Source organism: Pangasianodon hypophthalmus, chromosome 20 (assembly GCF_027358585.1).
Source record: "Pangasianodon hypophthalmus isolate fPanHyp1 chromosome 20, fPanHyp1.pri, whole genome shotgun sequence".
Taxonomy (NCBI): Eukaryota; Metazoa; Chordata; class Actinopteri; order Siluriformes; family Pangasiidae; genus Pangasianodon; species Pangasianodon hypophthalmus.
The window spans coordinates 2,449,587-2,464,687 of NC_069729.1; the positions used below are offsets into that span (position 1 = coordinate 2,449,587).

At 40.3% G+C, this 15,101-nt stretch overlaps 1 protein-coding gene across 13 annotated transcripts in view; it reads right to left on the reverse strand.

The window, feature by feature from the left end:
• Nucleotides 1-1,752, reverse strand: part of itpr1b (inositol 1,4,5-trisphosphate receptor, type 1b) — a 110,808-nt gene extending 109,056 nt beyond the window's left edge. For 12 of the 13 annotated variants that reach the window (XM_026935790.3, XM_053226942.1, XM_026935789.3 and 9 more), the window contains exon 1: nucleotides 1,523-1,751. The gene's annotated coding sequence lies outside the window, so the exon portion shown is untranslated. Of the gene's footprint in view, nucleotides 1-1,522 lie in introns of all 13 variants that reach the window. The other variant, XM_026935780.3, reaches the window with a different exon arrangement.
• Between the last annotated feature and the right edge of the window lie 13,349 nt (nucleotides 1,753-15,101).

Genomic DNA, 15,101 nt, shown 5'->3' on the forward strand with positions numbered 1-15,101 from the left:
TGCATGTTCTCTCCGTGTCCGTAAAGGTTTCACCCGGGTTCCCTGGTTTCCTCCTACCTCCCAGAAGCATGCATGCGGCAGGATTGGTTACGCTAAGCACCAATGAGTGTTACCCAGGGTGTATTCCCACCTCACATCCAGCATTCCCAGGACAGGCTCCGGATCCACCACAACCCTGACGAGGATAGCTCTTACCGATGATCAACCAACGAATGAATGAATGAATGAACAAAGTGCTGGACCAGAACACTAGTGCCACTGTTTCAATCTGAACATCTGCAAATATACATCTTGTCTTTACACAGGTGTTGTGGAAAGCTTTAACTGTGTACCGAGTAGAAAAAAAAGTGTTACAACCCTTTTAAGCGACCAATAATATCATCATGTTCAGTCAGAGTTTGATCCTGGTCAGGGAGGCACCGGATCCGGAGCGCATCCCGGGAACACCGGGAGCAAGGCAGGAGAATTCCCCTGAGAGCTCCGAACACCACTGAAATCAACTAACAAATTATCTTCTTATCTTTCTCCAGCCTTTCTAATAACCGTGCGTGTTGACTTGTTGGGATCTGATGTCTACAAGTCATCTGCAACAGGTAGTCTTCTGGTCTCAGGATGAACAAGGCGCAGTCAACTCAAATAAATGAGTGGGTTTGGTGGAGATGTTCACATGTGCTGAAGCTGAACCATGGTGTTGAGCGGAAAAATGGGGGGGACCAAACACACACACACACACACACACACACACATACACAAACACAAACACACACACAACGCTCTTTGAGTTTTTTTTTTTAAGGCAGCTGTTTGATCAACGGCACGCGCTGCAATCACCATGCCAACACTTCCGTTTCAGCACAGCTCACATTCTCCATCATCACACAGCACGCTGAATGAGATGCTCCTGCGACGAGCTCAAACCCAAACCACATGCATCCCTGACACCCACTCAGAGAGGGATGCAGCCCTGGACCCGAGCCTAGAGCAGGATTTACATCCACTCCATCACCCGCACAACCCAAAGAGGGCTCGCGCAGAAAGAAAAAGAAAAATCAAGGGTTGCACTTCTTCATACTTGTAATGTTTACTCACTCAAGCTCGAGTAAAAATAACAAAAAATAAATAAATCAGCAGTGCTACTTAATTTCAACACAGAGCATCAGAACTGGGCTCGCGCGCTGGCGTTTAATTATTATTATTATTATTATTATTATTATTATTATTATTATTTAATCTAAACCAACTTAAACGAACTTTCTCAATGGTCATCCCTGTGCAGAGCCTCAGAACCCATTAAAACAACAACTACAGCCTCTAAAATGTTATCTGAGTGACCGAGATGAAAGAAAAGCCCGTGAAGATGCACAGAATGCGCAGCTCCATCATGCCATCTTCCAGCATCATTAATAAACATCTCGCTACAATCACAGCTGACTTCCAGGCTCCGGGGCTCGCGCTTGCTGCTCGTGCGCACAGCGGCGCGAGCGACTGACACTACTGCATCAGCTGAGTGCTGAACTTTTACCTCCCGCGGATGGAGAAGAACAGAGTCAGAGTCGGAGTCGGAGCACCAGCCGAAGCGCAGCTCGCTCAGGGGCAGACGAAGTCCCGACACTTTTCTCCACTCTGTAAGTCCATGGCAGGCGACAAGGCAATAAAAGAGTCCAGTTGAAAAGCGCGGCGTCTCGTCTCACGGCTCAGTTTGTGTCCCCGCCGCTCCGCCGCGCCGCCGCTCACTCTCCTGCCTCCACGAGCCGCGGAGCTCCGCCCACTTTTTCTCTCACCGCGCCTGTCCATGGGAAATGTAGTTTTTTTGTTTCTTTTGGGTTTCTTTTTTTTTTTTTTTCTGGTCCGCCATGTGGACAGGTGAAAGGATGCAAATCTAAAAGGAACGTTAAAAATGTGGTGGATCTCTCTCTCTCTCTCTCTCTCTCTCTCTCTCTCTCTCTCTCTCTTTCTCTCTCTCTTTTCTTTAAACCAACATGGTACACTATTGCCAGTTTGCTTTGTATAAAAGTTCAGAGTTTTGCCAGGAATGCTTTGGTGTATCTTCAGTAACAGTTCAGAAAGGGATCCTGTCCCGGGAAGACAGGACATGATTTGGGAATACACGCTGGATGGACCACACCAGTTCACACACACACACACTCACACACACATTCACACCTAGCATCGCCCGTCCACCTACTGGCGTGTTTTTGGGAGGGAGGAGGAAACCGGAGAACCCGGAGGAAACCCACAGGGACACAGGGAGATCATGTGAAACTCCCGGATTTCAGGATCAAACCAGAGACCCTGGAGCTGCATGACACTCATCTGTAACACTCATAGTATTTTCCTTTTATTATTTTCACTTATGCTTTATTTGCTACGAGTGGATCCTACCCGGAAAGATCGTCTGGGTCTGTATTCTTTGTCATGATGACAAACTCTGTTCAGAAAGCTAAAGTCTAGACAGCATCTCCATCCACAGCAGAAACCTATCGATCAAGAGACCATTAGTGGCACACTGATTATCTGAATATTATTCTGGAAAAGTCAGGAACCAATGAGAGTCAAACTACATAAACTTCATTTTTGTATTTATTATTTACAGCACACGCTCTATATGTTCACTCTTACACTCTACGCTGTATCATGATTTTGCAAATTTTGCTCAACATAATTCCATTGGTTCCTGACTTTTCGGTCATCCTGTATTATTTAGCGTTTCTATCTAATATTTAACACAAGTTCTGATTTCTTAATAGTTTTTTTTATAGTAGCAAACTAATCTATTAACTAAACGAGAAATAACCAGCTTGACGACTCCTTTTCCAAGAACAGTCAAACAATTCATTTGATTTACACTTGGTAAAAAAAAAAAAGTGAATATAGCCCTTATAGGTAAGAGTGAAAAGCAACTGCAGCCTTTAAAAAAGACCCGAAAGACCATTTTCCACCCAAACAGGCTAATGATCAGAAATGAAGAAGCTGCCTGTGGAGGAGTCATGTTTGTAATTTACATCCTTCCAAGAAAGATCATCTGAGTCTGTATTTTTTGTCATTATGACAGCTAAAGTCTAGACAGCATCCACATCCACAGCAGAAACTTATAGATGAAGAGACGGTTAGTGGCACGCTGATTATCTGAATATTTGTCTCTTTATAAAAGAGATCTTTGTTTGCAGTGTGCCTCTTTAAGGCAGGGTGGAGTCGGCTGTTTTTCAGTTGTGTGATAGCTGATGTGTGATAGCTGATGTGACAAAAACAGGCATGTGTAGATTTTGCCACATGCATGAGAGCTTGCCGTGGTGATGGCGGTTGCTGTTAAAAGTGTATTCCTCAGACACAAAGCCACCAAACAAATGAAGAAAAAATCCATGAAATCAATGCGCCTCCCATCACGGCACCATCATCTATTGTCCATGCTCTTACAACTCATTTCATTTCATCCTGCAAGACGCTGCTCAAACCCTTTTTTTTAATACACTCCTTTTTCTGTCTGTCAATTCCACTTTCATGTCAAGTTTATAACAGTCTGACCCACAAACCAAGTTGGTGATCTACTTTTTTTTTCGCCTGGCCTAAAAAGAAAACACTCCCAAATTTTTTCAATCATTACACATTCAGCTCATTTTGTGTGGTGAGCTTTGGCACAGACGTAGAAACATGCTTTCCAAATCAACATCTGTGTGCTGCAGCATGGCTTTAGTTTACAATGAAATGAAATGAAATAAAATAAAATAATGCCAGGGGCCATTTTTCTAAAAGTGTAATAAAGTGGAAGAGGCAGATTTCTCTCTCTGAGGCTTGCTGGATGATAGTGGATAAAGCTATATTTACATTTCATATATTATAGGATACAATGTTTAAAGTAATAATTCAAAATGAAACACGTAGAAATAAAAAATGTAGTTCTTTAGATTACAAAAAACATTTCAAGGCTTTCATAAGCTCACATTAAACACCTATATGAAGAAGAGGCCAGAATAGGTTAGTTATAAAATAAAAAGATGTGCCATATGACATTATGTAAGAAGAACATGATTAGAAAATTAATGGCAAACAATACTAAGCACCAATTCTGTCCTACAACAATTCCGCCCTATCAGCCCACGAACCTGCACCACGCTGACCCACGCCCACCACAACGCCTTAGGGCTCCAGGCACGGATTAAAAAAACAAAATATTTTTAAGATGTAACTAGAAAGATATTATTTAAGCTTACAATCACATTTCTTTACAGGGTAATAAGGCATTTGTCCTTATAGTTTTACCCCCACTGCTACATTCCTGAAATGATTCTCATTCATTCATCATCAGTAAGCACTTCATCCAGGTCAAGGTCATAGTGGATCCAGAACCTATCCCAGGAACACTGGGTTTAACATGCCCAGGATGGGATGCTGGTTCATCACATGTACCGGCATGTTTTTGGTCAGTGGGAGGAATTTGAAGAACCCCGAGGAAGCCCACTTGGAGAAAGATTGGAATAAAGATAGGAATCTTGTTCCCACGTGGAGAACATGCAAAACTCTGCACAGACAATAATCATACCTGTGCTAAAGTTACTGTTATTATCTGACCACTCTTAACCCATGATCTTGACCTATGTGACCTATGTGTGTGTGTGTGTGTGTGTGCATGTGTTTCATGCAGTCTTGTGTGTATTTTGAAGTGTGTGTGATGCGACATAAGATGGACCAGGTCTTTCAGATGCAAATATTCACAGATGGTTTGACTCTCACTGACACAGCTGCTGCATTGTAGCTGATTTCCACTAAAATGGAGGCACGTGGTTCGGCACTTTGATCAGCTACTCGGTGAACACGCTCACACACACACACACAGACACACACACACACACACTCACTCTCTCTCTCTCTTCTCTTCACCTTATTAGATCCGTGGAGGAAGGGCACTTGAACTACAAAATAATTCATTAAACACAAACAGGTCTGCTGTGGTGAAGAGATCACTAGGGTAAAACAAGTTATGAGAAGACAGTGTGATGCATCGATCATCCTGTGAGATAATACGAAGATATGATCAGAGATGCAGTAGATTATTGAATCATCTAGTCAGTTCCACCCACAATTATACTAATGTTTTACTGTCTGCTTTTCAGTCGTGTCTAATACTATGGTTCCACTGGAAGGTGCAGTGTGCCATGGTTAGAAATCCATGATCACAGGGCACAAGAGAAAACCATTTGACTTATGGTTAGGAGATCATGAGTTTGAATCCCAAAAGTGACAGCCATTCATGTCAGAGTCTAAGAGAGTGAAACTGGGTCTGTGTTCTGGGTGGGAGGGACAGTGTTTCTTTTTCCCTTGTCAATCAAAGCAACGCTAGCCAGTCCTAAGTTTCCATGAGCTCATGCATGCTTAAGAGGGTGGTTAGTGCTTTCCTCCGAACTGCCATGTGACGCAGCATGAACAAAATTTTCGTGTCACCCTCCATTTGGTAGCTGTCATGTGACAGGGAGAGCATGTAGATGGGAATTGACAGTGATTAAACATTGGGAGAGAAATAATTCATAACGTAATTAAGTACTGAATGTGTTGAATGTGCGTACTCTTCATGCTGAGTTTAAATAATAGGGGTGGAGCTAGAAATAGTGCAGATCATTGATTGGTCTATTCAGTCACTATAAAATCATCAAAGTCAGACAATAGACATTTTTAAAATATACTAGGACTAAAACACCTACTACCTTACTAAAGAGTATGTCAAAATACTATGCCACAATTTGTTTGTTCATATAGAAAAACAGCGTTTTGTAAGACGGTATGCAGTTTGGAGCAAGGCTTAGTGGACAGTATGGCACAGAAATCTTCAGCAGTAGTGTCTAATAACAATCCTGCTGAATATAATGGAGATCCTGGAAACTTGTGGCTTTTTTATGTCTCTTCACATAAAACCAAATGGACGTGAAAAGGTAAATTAGATCTTGAAGCTTCTCCATTGTTGCTACTGTTGTTAGGGTTCACTGTTCCCTAGCAGCACAAGGAAAATGATTTCACAACCTTCAGAGCTATCGTACTCTTTTCATTGCTAGCATTTGAGATACAGCTAGTTCTGGATTTAAATAGGTCACCATTTGTGGTTCTGCACTTTTTTTTTTTACAAGACAGTGATGCAGCTGTTGCTTAATTCAAGCGTGTCAGAGGTAGAACGATGACCTGTAATCAGTTAGCTCTGTTCCTCTATCTAAACAAGGTTGTTCTGTGAGAGGTAGCCCTGGTCTGAGACACAGCTTATTGGAGAAATTGGTCTGAAAGACACTAATCTGACTGAATGGAGTGGGGATGAATAACACGAACTGGCTCATCATTAATACTGGCTTTCTGAAATACAGTGTAGTTGATCCATTTGAGAAGATCCTTGTGAATATCTGTGTATTATAGATCCTGCAGGATATCATATTAGTGAGTGTATATAGTTGGTGTGATTTAGGGTCACTGTTCAAAGATATAAGCACAGGATATAAAGCCAAGTGATATGAACTTGCGTGCACATGGGTGTGTTTTCTTCAGAAACTGGCAGATATCTAAAGCTTTTACAAATTAAATAAAGTCAGAGAAGATGTTTCACTCTGTCCTTTTAGCAGAATGTCTGATTATCTGTCTCGGTTAATCTGCTTTCTATATAATATCTGGAAATATTCAAGACAAATTGAATTAACTAATCACAATAAGGAAGGAACTCATGAACCCGTCACCGGTGTTGTGTTTTAACAGCTAAAAGCTTAAGCACTGCTGCAAAGAGAAAGTGCTCTCTGAAAAAAGACGATTCTCCTATGATTTGTGAAAAGAGTGAGAACATTAGCTTTCTGGTTGTTCCTCAAACTCCCATTTATGTGGAACATGGAGAAGAGGAACAATCCCACTCATCACAGCAGCGTGAATGGTGCTTTTGTGAGGTCAGGCAGGAGAATGAAGAGAGAAGGTAGAGTAACTGTACGTCTATTGTTTGATGGTATTCTGCAGAGAGCGACTGAATGGGTGGGGGGTATCGGCGAGCTCGGCTCTGTTATGTTTCATTTTCAAGGACAAACTCGTTTTGATCCCTAGTCCATCTCACTGCTGTTTTTTTATTGTGGTGCTCCAGTGATGCGAGGTGATAATAAATCACCAGCTCTGCTCAGGGCTTCCACTTTTCAAGCGTGTCTGAGCGAGAACAACGACCTAAAATCAGCTACACATGTTCATGTATTTGTATTCATTAGAATATCACATGCAAAAAGACTGAACCTTTATCTGTTACATTAGATATATTATATATTTGTTAATATACTGTGTGTGTGTATATATATATATATATATATATATATATATATATATATGTATATATATATATATATATATATATATATATATATATATATATATATGTGTATGTATGTGTGAGTGTGTGTGTGTATATACTATATAGACTTTCTTGATTGATGGCCATGGAAAGATGGGCCTCTTATAATAGTACTCCTATTCATTTTTTTCTGATTAATGAATTCACATGCTACATTTGTAAGCAGGAAACGACAGTTCAGGAAAACACCCTCATTAATCATACCTTACCCCAACAACAAGAAGGTTAAACATCGTTAAACTCACCCAAAACCTCCATATATACCATCAGCAAAAAAAATCAGTATCTATGAATATATGGCTACTCCCTCTCCCTGGTGTTACATGGCCCTCATTTGCATGTTGGACCACCATAGGCTCTTATATTTTATGATGTAATAACATTTGTCTGTCATATGTTCAATGTTAGTATCAGTAAAACAGCATGTTTGAAGGAGATTTTTAATTTCCTACTTTTTAAAAAATTGCAGCAATGTCAATTTTCAGACTTTCTATCATATAAAAACACACTTTATGGGTCAGCATGACATTTAACAGTAGGTACTATGCAACTGTTATTCTATTTAACGAGCACTCAGTTCCAGCACAAACCCTATTTTAACCTAATGTTAAGTGAAAATAATTCCTAGTTATCCCAATTACATCAGAGTAATCAATGGTAAAGATTAAGTATAACTGTTTAACTAGACCTGTCTTGATTAACCTAGATCCTAGAACATTAAGGAATCACATCTCCGGAGTCCAGCACAGTTTGGTGATTTCCCTGCAGGAGTTGTTCTGGAATCTGGATATACATGATTATGTATGAGATGATAGCAATGTTGAATCTTTCTGCTCATTTTAATTTCATGAATACATTCCTCCTGAAAGATTTCCACAGAGCGAGGCTGAATCTGTGCCACCTGCTTCATCATGGCGTGTCTACAGGGTGTCAGTTGTTCATGCTTAAGTCCTAGCATGGAGGTGAGTGTGTTCTGCCCTACACCAAAAAGTTGTACCTCACTAAAAATAAAAGACAATTATACAGCGATAATGGCTTTGGGTGTCCCTGGGGAAACGTTCTTATTACAGCAGCATTAGTAGTTTTGCTCTAATTATCCACTGTGGCTTGGGCTCGGACTGCTCTTCGGCTTCATGCCTTGATGACTGATAAGCCTTTGGTTAGATTTTTTTTTTTCAAGGAAATGGATCTGAAAAGCAAAATACATAAATGCCTCAAAACCATAAATGCGATAGAGTGGAGGTGGGGCACGTAAGCTGTAATGATCGGAATCATTGTGGTGTAAATGGATTTAATGAAGTCATTGATGTCCAGAATGACGTGAAGAGATGCTGTGTGTGTGTATGTGTGTGTGTGTGCGTGAGCGTTTGAGCGTCTGATTACTTGCAGTACAGTGAATCCCACCTCGTCATATCTCTGGGAGGAAATCACTGAAGTGTTTGAAACATATTTCTCCATAAATGGATGTGATCGAGCCTAAAATTTAGGCCTGGAGAACCTTGTGCATGCTGCAGAAGCAAGACTTTGTAGTGATGTGGGAGTTCAACCTCTATATTAGCATTTGGGTTTTAGCTTTACAGGCCCACTTGGGCTAATCTTTCACTAAAACAGCTCTTGAAACCCCGGTGTGGGAATCTATACAGTATCTCCCACTCACTGATGTGGTAACTATGGAAACATGCTACTGTGGTATTCTCCTAAGTTCTGAGGAGGGTTCAGAGCTCAGACAAGAGATGGCGAGATGGAGAGGCAGAGAAACATGGAAGAAAGATCACATAACTCTGAGCCAATATAGAACATCCCATCAATATTCATATTCCACACACACACACACACACACACACACACACTGCCACAGAGTAACTATAGAACAAATTAGGGATGTTATCAAATACTAATATATTATTCTGCTTGAACAGATAATGTGTTTTAAACAGATACAAATGTAGACACATATATGAGGTGCACAAATGTACACTATGGTCCAATATGCAACAAAATACAAAAAATGCATGCTGGAGCTTTAGACATTTGTCCGAGCAGATATGAAGCTTGCAGGACAAAGAAAGACCATGTTCATGAACATCGCCTTGTGATGTATTTACAACATCCATTCATTCATCCTTAGTAACTGCCTGGTCAGGAACGCAGTGGTTTAAATTAGACTACTAGTTAGTTTATAGTTTGGGAAATAACTAACGACTTTGTTGGAAAATGTTTTGGCCACCAGTGTAGTTGCAAAATTATTTACTCCAAAAGTCACTTCCATTTGGTGGATGGTCTCCTCAGGAAAGAGCTGCAGTCATGCCGTATTCACGCAACGTTTCAATAACGGATTTAACGTTTTTCCATAGGAATCTTATTCTAACCAACACCAGAGTGACACTTTTCCAGAACGTTATCCCAGACTTGTTTTTGATCACTCCTTGGTCTTCATGATGCTGTTTATTTATTTAAGTATGTTCTCTAATGCTGCCTACAAAAACTGGAATGAAAGTGGTGTTTGATTAGTGCTGAATTTGTTTTTAAAGTGGATGTGATAATTCACTGTTAATAGTACCAAAAATTACATGGAAGCAGTTTGATCAGAAATCTGCAGAAAACAAATGAACATTTCAATGATCCAATTATCACCCCGTATTTAGAGATTTTAAATATAAACAGAAATTCAAAAGACTGCTTGAAAACCTTAAGTCACGCTGTCATTTCTTGTTCTTACTTTTCATTATGAGCGTCGTCATGTTGAAGTGACGTCGGCTCTCGAAAAACTCTGAATTTTTCCAAGTAGGAATTACGAGTTGGAGAGCCATTCAAACAGATCTTTCCTACCCGGAAGTCGTAAACGTTCCAGTTGGTCATGAACACGGGATAACAAACTCTGTGCTCCTCCAGAAACAGGTGCATGTGTATTGCGATCACGTGACACTTTACTTGCACACAGGGGAACTCTGTTCAACTAATTATGTGACTTCTGGCACCAGGACTAATTTCACAGCCACGGGGTGAATACTCATTCAATCACAACTTTTATACTTTTTATTTGTAAATAATTTTCAAACTATATATATATATGAAACTATATTTTAACCCAGGTCAGTATTATGGACTATTGTGTGTATTGTGTCCCAATGCAGTTGCACATAATGTAGCACACAGATTATGATGATATGAAAAGCAGGAGACCAGGGGACCAGGAGACCAGGGGACCAGGAGACCAGGAGACCAGGAGACCAGACCCAGCTGAGCGTCCAGCACCTCTGGTGCAGCTGCAGGTGCTGTTCCCACAATGTGCTGTGTAATCTCACCACAATTATCAGCAGCCGTGACAGATGAGAAGACAGAGAGAGACAGGCATACAAAGAGCAAGAAGTGTGTAGGATTAAACATAGGAAAGGATCACTAAATACTAAAATAGCTTACATTTCACATTAATATAGCAAACTGGTTCTTATTAGCTCTCGTTCCTGTTTAGCAATATTTTGAGTGAACTAAAAAAAAAACAGCTATAAAAGAAAGGACATTTTTTGTCACAAATTATGAGATAAATTTGTAGCTCAAAAGATGGTTCATGATGGTTCACAGTTGATCTTTGCACTTCATCAGCACTAGAGCAGTAATCTCTCAAAGGAAGCCAAGGCTGCTAATCTCACTGACAAACCCAGAGGCAGTAAAAATAGACACAGCCATCTCTCATTAAACACGACGTGTCCACCAAGCATGTTGCGTAAACTTGTAAAACTGTAATCAGAAGGTACTAGGAGCTGGTGATGGTCTGTCTGAAAGTGAATTAAAGGATCTAACACTAACCAGTGACTACCTGGTTAAAGGTAATGGCTTAACAGGGATTAGTTTAAGAATAGCACAGAATAAACCTGGTCTCTCTCTACAGGTCAACATGGATTTAAAGTCCTGCCCTTTCAAAATTTGTTTTGAAAATCACAACTGAAACATTACTTGCTTCGTAAAAAAAACTGGACACAAAAGCGCATAAATTATTACCTTCATCAACAATTCACATTCTATTATAATATACCAGCTGAAACGCCACAAAACACCTCCATAAACCTGCATAAAGGTGTTTCCAGTGAGATTTTCTGCAAAAACTGTGCAGAGACTTTTTTATTTTTTACAGTTTGACCCGTCTGTGCACTCAAATTAAATATACCTGACAGGATTTTTCTTCCCTTTAATTATAAAGTCTAAGGTGACTGTAAAGGAGCATGTCAGCAAAAATGCTAAATGGCCAACACTGAGTGCAATCTACTGAAGAAACGCCAGCACGAGCTCATGTACAGAATGATAATTAACCCCTGGTAGCAAAATATTATTAAATACCAAAAAGATTTTCAAAGGCCCCCTCTGACACTCTGCCTAAAAATGTGAAAATTAAATGCTATAGCAATAAATAAAAATGAGTAATTCAGCAGCAATAAAACAGAAATACAGTAATATAGTGATATATACTGATTAAGACCAGACATCATGAGGATTAAGTAAAAAGGCCTATGTACATCACAGAAATAAAATAAGATTAATCTTAACATAACGTTAGCCAGTTGTGGTCACAAGCTAGTAAAGACCCAGTGGATGAGATCTGGCGTGGACACGACGGCATCTGGTTTCTCATCAGAGACGTAACCCACTTCCAACATGACAGGCTGCCCGTTTCTATTTCTGCTGCTGTCGCTCTCGCCGTTCCGCTCGCTGCTCCACTCACACGTCTTACCGGTCTGATCCATCTCGTGGCTTTGAAGCCTCTCTTCACACCGAGAGCCTCTTGATTAGACTTGATTTGATCGTGGGAGGCCTTGATTAGCAGACGGCAGGATCTCTGCGGAGTTCACGACGGCTGGAAGTGTCGGCGCTGGAGGACGTAAGAAGGAGTAGAGCGCCGCAATCAGCAAGCATGAAGGGGATATTCACCGGGTTAAAATGTTAAAATAACTGAAACGAATATTAATAAATTCATCATAAGGACACCATGTTACAGTACGGCACATTATTTGGAAACACTTCAACCTGGTGAAAATTGCCGATTTAAAGGGGCAGTGTGTAATTTTTAGAGCCCTCTGGTGCCTGTGAGGGGAACTACAATTGCTATGAAAACATTAACAAGCTTCCCGCTTCCCCCAATTGACCACACCCCTTCTGTTAAAACTAAAGCCTTATGAGATGCTGTATAAAATGAATGAACAAATGATATCCATCGCATGCCAATAACAAACTATCACATATTTATTAAGGCTTCTTTGAAATTATCTGATTATTTTAAGTCTAGAAGCACTTTTAGAAATTACAAACTGAATCTTTAATGTCTAAACACACCTCCAAATTCAATAAAATTAAAAACCTCAACAATTACACTGACCCAAATATTACCCTGATGCACTTTTTTTCAAACGAGAACAAAGTGGCACTACTTTTCTAACATTCGCACGAGTGTAATGTAGGCCACCCCAATGCCACAGCGCACTCAGTGCTCTTGACATATTGTCCCATATAGACATACAGCCACTTCTGCTTTAAATAAATTCACAGCATGCGGTGTGGTGCACAAGGCTTATGGGCCGCTATGCCTAAATAAACCACTGGCCCAGTTTCCAACAAGAAAATGGGGCAGAATTTAAAAAAAAATGAGTAACCCCAACAGACATCATTTGGGATGTTTGTTTTGAAACAGCGGAAGTCATTTCACCCGTGTATAAAGCAGCAGTTGTCTTGTGGGAGAATCTAGAAATAGACTCTAATGCTCTGGTCACTTTGACGTAAATTACATATGACATTTACGTGAAGTTACATTTATTACAGCACATCTAATTAAAGGAACAGTTTAGTGAAAATACATTTTACACAGTTCCCCCTCAGACAAAATGTATTCAATCAGTTAGGACAGTGTTTGAACTGGAGCTCCAAGGCTAACATTATTAACAAGTAATGGAAGCGTATAGCCACCAGTTTAGCATCTAAATCACCTCGACCGTTTTTAAGATATTTAGTATCTGACTGTTCGACTCTATTATCTATACAACGATTTATACACATCAAAGACTCGCCCTTAAACATTAAAAACGTATAATTGTTGATATGGTGAATTTTCATAAGGGCACGTTTATGTAATATTTATGAAAGAGCCTCTGGTGTGAAGTTTTCCGATGTCTTCAAGACGAAAGGTTTGTGGTATCTTGGTAACATGACAAGCTGCATTCTTATTAACCTCAAGAGAGAGAAAAAAAGAGAGGCTGGTCAGGGAGTGACTGCTTATAGCTGCTATAATGTAAGTGAGAACAGGAACTAACCTGTTTTATGGACATTAAATGTAACTATAAACAGATAAAAAGTATGATGTATCATTCTACAGATCTATTATTTAAATTTAAAAAAAGCTAGGAATAAAACACTTCAGGATGTGATGTTACAGGAAAATAATCAGTTTTGCTATGGTAACAGTAACTCTGCTTCACATCAGGCCTCATAACACCCTGAAATTGATCGTTTTCCCCAAACATGCAGAAATAACCCAATAATTGTGTGTTCTTGCACTCTACTTTACCTGCGTGCTTCTCTTTTAAAAGATTTACTGAAAACCCAGGAGCGAGTTCAGCATGTAGACTGCATTGCATCTGCACACTTACCTTTAAGGCATATTCTAACATGGTGGTGTATGAGATTATATCTTCTGAAATGGGATATTATGATTGCCACTGTGACCTGAGGACATGACCCTAATACCTAGCCTGTTCCCTGATGGACAGAACGCAGAGTCTCACAGAGTCACGAGTCACTTTGGCTAAAATCGAATTGTGATGATGCCAGCTCTGAGGGCAACGTGACAGTTAAACTGAAGGTCGCTCCATCAGCAGTGCAGGATTTCTGCTTTCACCGGCCAACAATCGCTGTGAAACACTGCCCACACTCGCCGTCCAATCGATATCGCACATTCTGTTGCCATAGAGACTTGGGAGACTTGCTTACTCACTCGATGCGATGAGTCATGAGACAGAAGTCAAATTTCAGAGAGTCTATCACAGACAAGTCAGTATCATTTCTCCTCTGGCCCGAGCAGTGGAGACAAGGTTCCTCCTGCACTGAAGAGGAAACGCCTCCGATACTCTACACCAGAAGCGGCTTTCTCAGTGTGTTGCAATGTGTCAGGAAGTTACAGAACAGCGGTGAGACAAAAACTATTTTCACAAGAATTCAAACCGGAGCTGCAGCTCAAGACCCTGAGAAACTGCAGCCACACTTGATTGAATTCTTTACGAAAATCACTTTTGGGAGACTGAAAGGCCCTTGCGGGCTGGGCTAAGACCATGCACTCATTTTCTAAGGAAGCGGTTCAACAGACAGCCGAGAGGAAGAGAAACACAGTTAATAATCGCTGCTCATAATGGCATTGATGAAAGCAGCTGGGGAAAAAAAACCCTTAATAAAACTCCATTAACAGCAACCACAAAGGAAGAGAAAATATCTTAGTGACAAATCGTAATTGCACAGCTTTAAAATATGACAGGCCTAATGCATGCACTCATGAGTGAAAATGTACAGAATAAACCAAAACAGTCTATTCAATACATAAGTTATGGCACCCCCGACTCATACAAGGCTTCATCATTATCACAATTAAGATGATCTCTTAGTGAAGTTTACAAAGGAATAAAGAGTCTCTCCGCTCCACTCCATTAAAGGAATAATCTAGCAATCTTTAAACCAATTGTAGTCAATTAACCAATATGTGATTGGTGTTGAATTT